An 11,100-nucleotide genomic window follows, 5' to 3' on the forward strand; every position below is an offset into this window, starting at 1 on the left:
ATATTATTGTTACCTAATAAACCGATTTCAAACTATTTTAATTTTGTATTCAATGTTCTCCCAATGATTAAATACAAATTGATACTTAGTTTAAAAGATCGGACATTTGCCCAAGAAAATACTTGGAAAAGTAATTATTCAAAGTATCCAATTGTATATACTATTATTCAAATATTGAATAGGTACCTACACTTTTTAGAAGAATAATAAATCAATTCAGCTGATGGCCCTATATTTACCCTTTATACCTATATTTATTTAACCTAAATAATCTGTTAAAATATTTTAAATATTACTGATTGATTATTGTTACTTATTTTAAACTTTTTCTTTTCATTCTATGTTTCGTTTGAATAAAAAATCTTAATAAGTGTAATTTTTGTTTATAAAGATTGAGAAATTTTTTTTTTTTTAAATTATTATTTGAATAAATGAGGTTTTAGTTAAAACACTGTAGTGCCTATGTTGAATTCTTTTTAAATCACTTTTAATTTAATGTATCCTTTAATATAATTAGGTAATTTAATTGTTAGTAATTATATTACCATTTACCATATTACTCGGTAGTTTTTTATATAACTAAAAATGAACACAGTCTTAAGAATTTAAGTAAATTGATGATAACCACGTTATACATACATATTTTAATTCAATTCCAAGAGTATAAGTACTTTATTTTTCTAAAAATTGATTTTACAAATTAATGTTCTACTATTTACTAATTGCATGGAAATTAGTATTATTGTTAAACACGGCCAAACGTGTTTTAAAGTAATATTAAATATATTATGTGAATCAACTTCGCATTCAGGTCATTGTCATTCCAATTTTCATTTATAACTTATTACAATTTTATTTAAAGCTTAAGTATTACTGTATTAGTAACCGCGACACCAAGTACTGTAGAACTGTGTGATTCGGTTTGTTGTATAAGTTAGTTTCAAGTTAGTCAGAATATTTTGAAAATGTCATTGTGCATAGAAAACTATTATTTACATAATGGCGAATAGTTAATTACAATATAACTGTCAACTAAAACCATTAGAAGGAAAATCGTTATTTTTCTTTTAAATAAAATAGGCATAATATTATATATTTTTGTTATTTTTAGACTGTTGTATAAAAAACTTACGAAGAACCTTGTGTATACAATTTTCAATTTTTTTCTACCTCACAATTTAACAAAGTAGGTAAATCGAAAAAAACTTATCAGTGTAGTAAATTATATGTATCTATAAACTATGAAGTATAAGCAGTCAAAAAAAGTCAAAATATTTTGAAAATTATATAATGCTAAGAAAATGCTAGTTTAGATATTAATTGAAATTTTAGTATCTGCAGTTTTTATTTTTTTAATTACAAATTGATTTTGTTGACCCTCCAACCTAAAAACTAGATTATACTTTCTACCATAAACCATCCTCAAAGCTGTAGAGTGAAACCTTTTTTTCTGTTCTAATAAAACGTTTTGACAAAACTAAAAAAGTTAAATAAATAAAACACACAGCATTGTTAAACCAATTCACTCCAATCAGAGTCCACTCTAATCCTACATAATATACACAAGCAATACACTTTTTATATGAGTATTAACTATTAAGCAATATTATACCTATAGTATAGTAGTATAATAATATGTACATGGAAATTTCGAAAAATTGTTTAAAAATTATTTTGTAGTTTACCAATGATTTAATTATAAATATATTTAAATATATCATTAAATTTTTTTACAATTTCTTTGTTTTATAGAATATTTATTATAAGTTATAAAGCTATACAGTTATAAAACATACACGTGCACATAGGTTGGTTATTAGTATTATGATATTTATTTTCAAACTATTGAGAAAGGATCAAAATGTCTATGATGAACACAATATAGCTGGGGGTACTCAATATACCAAGTGCAGGTTTTGTAAGAATAAAAAAGTATCGAATTTACATTTTACATTTTAAACGAGTAGGTACATATAACCCAGGGCCGTCCCTAGGGCAGGGCGAGCGGGCCCACGCCCCGGGCCCGCGCTCTCGCCACAATTGGACAGGCCCCGCTTTCATAGGTACAATAAAAGGTCAAGTTGACGAGCAAAAAAAAATTGTACATATCATTTTTATTTTTCATGTAAAATTGTTGAATGGAACAATAAAATGTTATTCATAGTATTTATATTTATATATTCTATAAATTATAAAATTTTAGAAAATATTTCTAAAATGAATAAAGATGATTTAATGAAAAATGTATGGATATTCAAAATCTGTTAGAAGTTGGTGATACAAATGATATAAATGGTCGAGAAATGTTCGATGAAATTAATAAATGATTAATTAATTAATTAATAAACATATAAATGGTCATTCTTTGTGAGATTATTGAAGAAGACACGTCACCACTAAAAGTTCTAGAAAAAATATTTAGTTACAACGTTGATGACATTTACTGCAATATGTCCATAGTATAAAGAATATTGTTAACTATGCCTGTAACTACTGCTTCAGTAGAACGATCTTTTTCAAAGCTGAAATTAATAAAAAACTATCTCCGAAGCACGTTGTCACAAGAAAAAGTCACAAATTTAGCTATAATCTCTATCGAAAAAGAAATTGCTGACCAATTAAAATATAATGATATTATTGATCAATTCGCGGATATAAAGAGTAGAAATATTGTGCCTATTGCTATATTTTATATTTGTTGTCTTATTTTGTCAATATTTTTTTGATAACTTTTATTTATTATAATAAGTTTGATTATATGACATGGTGCGTTATTAGTTAATTTACTTATTCATTTTGTTGTAGGTGCAAGGTACTATATTTGTTAAGATTATTTGCGCACATTTGAGTTTCAAATTTGGGGAGTATAGCTCCCAAATGCGATATGCGACTGACGTGCGATAAAGACATTTTAGGCCCCGCAATTTTACTCTGCCCCGGGCCCCGCAAATCGTTGGGACGGCCCTGAATTATAACCTAAGTGTATATAGCTAATAATACTATAAACAATCACTGCTACAGTGCTATGTTGATAAGTGCAGACGTGATTAACCGTTTATTTTAAGATTATAGGTAGGTGCATAATAATAATATTACTATTATACAGACATATACAAACAATGAAAATCAAGATAACCTGCTTGATTAATTACTTACACAACTTTTGAATAAATTCGTCATCAGTTTGTAAGATGTTGCCATAATCTCACAAACAAAAATAATTACCAATAATAATCTACAACTGATTCCCAACTCATAAATAAAAATAACATAATATTATGCGTCATATCTGTCCATATCACTTTAAAATAAAATTAATATGTTGAGGTGCATTCTAACTGAAACATGAACTTAGCTCAAAGCTAAGTGTTGAAACTTCTACATTGTTTATTCGTTTCTAATATAGTAATAGGTACATTGTTGTTTCCAACGTAATAATAATAATTATCGTGTCCATACGTTTGTTAATATAATAACTCAATGGATAAGTTCATTCAGTTCGACTATACAAAATAACAGTCATCGTTAAAACATACTTTAACAATACTATAGGTCTGCAGTATATAAAATATATCCTTATATTATATAATATTATACATTAGAGTCAATTTAAAGATGTAGCGATAAGTCATGTACTCATGTGTAATAGTCTAAATCTAACTGTAGTAACAAAATACATAAATATTAATATTTAAATCTCATCAAATTATAAAATAAATAATAATATTTTGTAATAGATATATTAATGCAAAAATGTTATTAAGAAAATAATCATCAAATATCGTTTTGGTGAACTTGAAATATTTTTTGTTTCTTGGGATACTCTATCGTCTCTATTTCAGTAAATGGCACCATTACCCTTTAGTCTTTTAGAAAATTAGGTCAAAAAGATACTTGCATGAAAGCCCAACCAAAATTCGTATACGCTTCGTTCCTCTTAAAAGTAATATAATTAGGAATTCTTATATTCTTCGTCATTCCGCTAATATTAGGATGGAGTTGTTTTTTGTTTTATGATGGCTGTAATGTCATTTAGGTTTTTTTTTTTTCACAAATAGACTTTGGTATAGTAAATCTTTTTATTCAGAATTCTTAAATTAACTCACTTCTATTAGGTACCTCTAAATCTTACGTAATGCCTAGTATTTTATATAATTTGTATTTACAAAGCATAATATTATACATGTATACACCATAATAGCTAATGTAATTATAATTGGCAATTTAATTACGAGACTAACACTAATGAGCTGATAGGAGATAGTTAATACTGTATGCTTAATTATATTTGATTCACGAAAATAATATTTCTTAAATATTATATTATACCTAGTAATAATAGATTGCCAGATAGGTATTTCTTTGCAGGTAACCTTATGTTGTTAATACTTTCCGTGATATAATTTCAATGATCAAAAGTCAAACTACCTATTTGTTGGGGAAAAAGCTGATGTTATATATTATAACCACCGCCGTAATAGGAAGCTATATCTATAAAATTGTTAGAGTTCATAAAATTAAAATGCATGATAAAAAAAATGGTTTACATATTGTAAGAAAAAGACTAGGTTTTACAACTTTATTGTTATATTTGTGGATATTGAAATAAAACAAGTGATTTTTATAATATTATATTTCTGTAGTATATTCCTAAGAGTTGCATAAAGATAAGATATAATATAGACGTCATAGACAGGTACCTAGGGATCGGACAAATTCGGCGCACCGGATTTTCCGTACTTTACCTGTCTACTTACAAATATTGGTGGCACTTGGGTACGTTCTTATTCCGAGCATAGTTTTTTCTTTGTAATCTCCATTTCTTCAACTTTCAACTCTAAACATATTTTTAGTCGACGGCCCCGTTTTGGCCGTCAGCATACCGTTTTACTCGGTAATTCGCCAATCCGGTCATAGATATCTGGTCATAGATATTATAATTTAAGTAATAAGTAAATAATTTTAACAAAAATAAAAATATGATAAAGAATATTCCACTCACTTTAGAGCAGTAAAGTGGTACATATCCACCAATTTTATTAATTATTAGATATTAATGTACTGTAGATTAATTTAAAAACAATTAATTGATTGCATAAAAAAAAAGGATTCTGATAATTTCTGAAAATTTAATAAATCCCTTAAAATAACAATTTAAGTACTAAATACACGAAATTTCAAATCTATAAGTATAGGTAAATATTCTACATTTATGAGATATGAGTGAAAAATAATATATAATATCGAGTATAAAAGTATAGTAAATTAATAATTATAGCCTTATTTTTCTTATGGTTAATTTATTCAATAAAAATGCTAAGTTTTGAGCTGCTATAATACATTTTTCTAATTAATTAACTAAAATTATATTCAATGGAATTAAATGTATTAATAATATTACAAACATTATCAAAAAAATTTGTTTTAGTCGAGTATAATAATAATATGATCTTATATAATAGTATAATACTATATTATAGGTATTATCCCATATTACCTACAATTATATGTGATAATATTGTTATATAATATAGAGCTGAAACTATATTTTTTGTTCATTGGTCGATTTGTGACGGTAAAGCCGATATATTTTGTTGCATTTGGTTTTTTAGAATAGTATTGATTATTTTTGTTTGGAAAAAATAAAACACTGTTGTATAAATATACGTTTTTGTAAAAATTGTAAATTTTTAAAGACATCAGATCTTATCATTTATTTAAACTTTGAATAAATAATGAATAGTTCATAACAATATTATATCTTGTCCGATCAATAATTATTGTTTTAGGCATAGTACCTACCATAAAAGTTCAATGGTAGTATTTAAATTTCATTTTTTAAAGTGGTAACTATAATTTATTAACCCATAAAATGATATAAAACGACTATGATAAATGATAAAACTATACAAATTTATATAGCTTAACATAACTAGACAAAGAATAAAGGCAACCCCTATATTATATGGTCTCTGACACGGCATATGTACACTACCTACACTAAGAAAGTTGGAATAAGTTATAAATGACATTTTATCTGTTTAAGGTTACAACTCCCAGCAGACTGTGAATTAAATTTTTTCTCTCCAACTTTCTAGTTCTAGAAATGTAATTTTATTGACAGCTCATTTGTATTTAATATTGAATAAGATCATATTATGATATGTTTCCTGCAAATTTGCTTTATTAAATAAGTCTTTGTTTTTGACGATGATTCATATTTTGATAGCGTTGAGAATTGAGATATTTTTGTTTATCGTACGTAACTCCGATTTCTTTTCATTATTTATCTTTTTGATGACCTATTATTTTTATCTTTGGTGCACTTATATGTCAACGTCCACGTAATATTAGTGCCTTTATATTATTGACTAGGTATTGAACGTTGATTAAATCTACAGTGAATAAACAGATGGATATAGGTACGTAAATAAAATATTATATAATGTTTGAAAAACCAATGAATCTCATATCACGAAAACAATAGCTATAGCTATGGTTAAATGGATAATCAATAATTGTGTAGCCCGGTATACCTAGGTAATATTCAAAATGTCAACATTATTATTTTCGACGTGCTGTAAAAATATACACAGTTGTCAATATTTTAATACCTTATACCAATATTGGTGTTCAAATTAAAACAGTTAAAGTACATTAAATATCAGCATTAGGAATGAAAATGCTTACAATAAGAATATTATATTATTCTTAATTATTACAAATAATATTAATATGATCCAGCAAGAAAAGCACTTCTTCGTGGCAAAACCGGTACTGTTTGTGAGCGAACCAGTTCACCAGAGTGCGCTACATATTTTATCGATCAAACATTTTTTACTGATATAAAATATGTTGTCCATTGATGATTATTATACGTCATTATAAAGTGTCACATAAATCTGTCGTACACGTATTCATAATACCTATGATTAGATTCCTTAAATGGATACTTTATACAAATTTCATGAAAAATAAATTATAATTTACTATTATTGCATTTAAATTGATAGACATAGTAAATTGTATAATATTAAGAGGACGCGTCTTACAAATGCGCAACATACCAAATTTACGCACAGAAGATCAGATTTAGCTCCGTTAGTTTAAAAGCTAGAGTGAATTGACCACTTATAAAATTTTAAGGTAAGATTGTCATCTAGGGTATTTCACAAGCTTTTTATTATATTTGGATTTTTAAAGCAAGTTATGATTATATTTTAAAATTGTAAATTGTTTGTACACCTTAAATTAAAATATAACAAAAAACCTATCAAATGCCCTAGGTAATAAACTTACCTTTAATATTTTATAACAGGTCAATTTACTTTAATTGTTAAACTAACGGAGTTAAACGTGATCTGCTGAGCGTAAAATTTGCTATGTTACTCATTTGTAAGACGGAGACAACAAATGTCCGTGGCGAGTCCTCTTACATGGGTTAAGTATTAAAATTTGACTGTTATTGAAAAGGTAGCGATTTAATTTTTAATAATATGGATTTATTTGAAACAGCATTAAAAGTGTCTATACAATTTAAATGTTTAACGGAACAAAGAATGTATTGATTTTACAATGGCGTGTGAACTTGTTTTTTTTTGTCTCTGACACTTTTTATAGTGAAAAAAATGCTTTGATTTTAAACTTCAATATCTTTTCTGATTAGAAAGTGAACTGTTACTAAGCCAGGAGTTGGGGGTCAAAAGTAAAAAATGCCCAGTACTTTACTTAGTAGTAGAGAAACAAAACAAGAATTTTAACGCAAATCCGGTTTTTGACAAAATTAGTTTTTTTATTTAGTCAAAAACAAATAACCTTAAATACTTTTATACATTTTCACAAAATGTTCGTATTAGAATTTTCTATACATGGTATAATTTAAAAAATATATTGACTATTGTTGAGCCTTATATAAATATAAAAATCGTAATTTTTTTTTACATAAATATGTTTTTGGCCTGGAATGTGGATACATTTCTTTTGTTTCCGACAGATTTTTCGAAAGGTTTTCGTTGTCATGTTAACTTATTGTCAAAAACATTTATGATTTATATTATATTGTAGAGAAAAAATATGGAGTACCGTTGTATGGTTTTTTTCTGTAAAATATGTCGGTACAAATATTTTGATATCGGTAGAAAAGCTTGAAAATTGTATACAAAGCTTACTCATAAGTTGTTATGGTAGTTTAATAATATTAAAGATACATAATATTAACCACGATATTTTATTTGAAGTATTTAAAGTTCAAACTTTGACAAAATCCGTCAAAACTAAAAACATTTGTAAATTATTTTGTAAGTAGTAAAAATGTATGAAATATTCAATTTGTATAGCTAAGGATTGAAAATGTAATACAAGGATTCTTATATTAAGTAGTTTATATTGTAACCAAATAATCTAAAAAGTATACAAATATACATTTTTTTTTATAGATTTTTTAAGTTCAAATTTGGATGAAATTAAATATTTAATCGAAGAATAGCGATTTAGTTATTTTGTTGTAGCTTAAAAATTTTGATACGTGGTGACTTAGAGCTTTTACGTATATTATTAAACTTATAATATTAGTTATTACCAGTGTAATTTTCAAAATCTTTAGATTAATTGCAGTATACTTTTGTCTATTTATACCACGAACCTATTCACACCGTTCTACGGTTATTCTGTAATGACTCAAAAGAACTATAATAAATAATATAAATATAATATACTATTAGGCATAATAATTAAATATTAATAGTTTAATGAATGAAATTGTACAACTATATTTTGTATAATTATTCATTTTTTTTTTTATATTTCATGAGAATTTTCTATGGATTTAGGTCTTTGATTTTGTCTTCTTATTTCATGTACTTGATAACATTATTACTTATTAGCAATTTATTGTCATAATTGCGTTTCTGTTAGGTTAGCATAACGTTAAAAATAAACACTTTTTTTAATAAAATAGCTTCATTGTTTTTACATGATATATAATTTTAACATTATTGTTGTTGGGTGTGTCAAAAATTGGTCTGTTTTCAAGAAATCTGTTTGAAAGGTCACTGTTATTTACAAATCAGTAATGGCCTATTGTTGCAAAATATTATCGTGTATAATTGCATTTATTTTCATCGCGTGCCTGGGTCGGAAATCCACGGACATAAAACAATTATTGACTTGGCTACATTTTCCAAAAGAATGTGTGAGCAAACAAGCAATATAGGTATGATCTACTCAAATAGTCGAATTCAATTTCAATGAATTAAAAAAAAAAAAACAATCCCAAAAGAGGTGCATTGATTAATTATCTCGGTGACATGTGCATTGATAGGTACCTGTCTGTTTTTCCTAAATACACAAAATAAATATATTCAATATTCGTGTCGAGTACACATCACAAAAACCCAATCGTTCGTCAGTAAAATGAGTAGATTGTAAATTTTGCGCTGGCCTTGACAATGATTACCCACTGCTAGACGTATATGTTTGTCTGGTAATTATATATTATTAGTGTGCCAATCACGAAAGATGTACGCGGTAAAAAGTATACACGAGTGCGTTTTGTATAAATAATATTATGTGTAAATAATGATTTCAGCTAGGTCGGTAGGTACAACACTGTATTTGAATATTTTCCAAGATTGACGTTTTCTTTGTGATCGTCTCATTACTCATTACTCATTCATACACTCGGATTTTATAGTATACTCGTAGGTGCTAAAAAGAATTATAGTAATTATATGCCTTAAAAATATGGGAAAAAACAACAATTTTTTTGTTTATATAATTTTTAATTTATCATTAATTATTAGGTTTAGGTAAAATAATATTATTTTAGGTTTAAATTGTTACACAAATTTCGTGTGATTGTTATCTATTCACTTTTTTTCTACGTATATTTTTCCTTATGAAACTGCAATTTAAGAAAAACACAAAATAAATCTCATTTTAAACGTAAAATGGAAAAAAAACAAAATTGGAAAAATAATAACACATAATATAACTATCTAAAATTCTTAAAATATGCAAAAAAATATAAACTTTATATTTGGAATCTTTGATTCGTAAATCAAACGTATAGTTGCTATAACTGTGCTATATTGATCTGTATTATACTATTATATGATAATAAAATTATAAAATTCTATAGAATCAGAGCCTAGTGTATTATTATCGTTTATAATTTTATACTTTTTATACTATTTTATTGCACAAAATAGTTCTCGGAGTTTTAATTTGTGTCTGAGTAACATATTTGTTCAATGTTACACAATATTGTTGGTGATTGTGTATTAATGTAACGAAATATATTAATCAAACGTTAATAATTTATGACGATAATATTATTCGTATTATATTAATGACAAAAGAAATTGATATATTAGTTTTCTGACTGTTGGTATAAGTGGAGGTACTTAAGGACAAATTTCTTATATTATTTTTTTCTTCGTAATAAAACTAATTATTATAATTTATTATACTTACTGTTATTTGTTTAATAAATCACATTTATGTTTTTTACAATGATTTTACGGGTTATGTATAGTAGGTATTTATTGGTACCACAATACTATGTCAATCTGATTAGTAGTTAGAACTTACTTATTACCTGCTACTTACTAGTCACTAATGTTAGATACTATTTTTATTTAAAACAAAGTTTATAATAAAGCGTATTAAAAATACTGCGCAATTTAATAGTTTATAATGTTAATTACCTATATTCTATATGTCTTTACTTAATAAATAACATAAAAATAATTGTTTCGTTTAGTTGAAATTAAAGTAAGAATTACTTTCAGAAAGTAGGTACTTATGTATTTAAAATCAAATAAAATATATTTTATAAAATTAAAATTTAATTTTAAACGTTATTATTATACCTATTACGATAGTTTGTGTTCAAGTGTAAAAGGTTCATACTTGAACATCTGATAGTAGGTTTGAGCTCCAATAAGAATTTTTCAAAAATATGAAAATTTTGCGTTGTTCTCCGTTTCTCAATAAAAAAATAATAATTATTCAATGCTGCAGCCCGTTCTGATCGAACGATGTGAAATGTGTGCTCAATACCTAGACACATATCCGTATTTTATTTTTTGTAAACGTTTT

Source organism: Acyrthosiphon pisum, chromosome A3 (genome assembly GCF_005508785.2).
Source record: "Acyrthosiphon pisum isolate AL4f chromosome A3, pea_aphid_22Mar2018_4r6ur, whole genome shotgun sequence".
Taxonomy (NCBI): Eukaryota; Metazoa; Arthropoda; class Insecta; order Hemiptera; family Aphididae; genus Acyrthosiphon; species Acyrthosiphon pisum.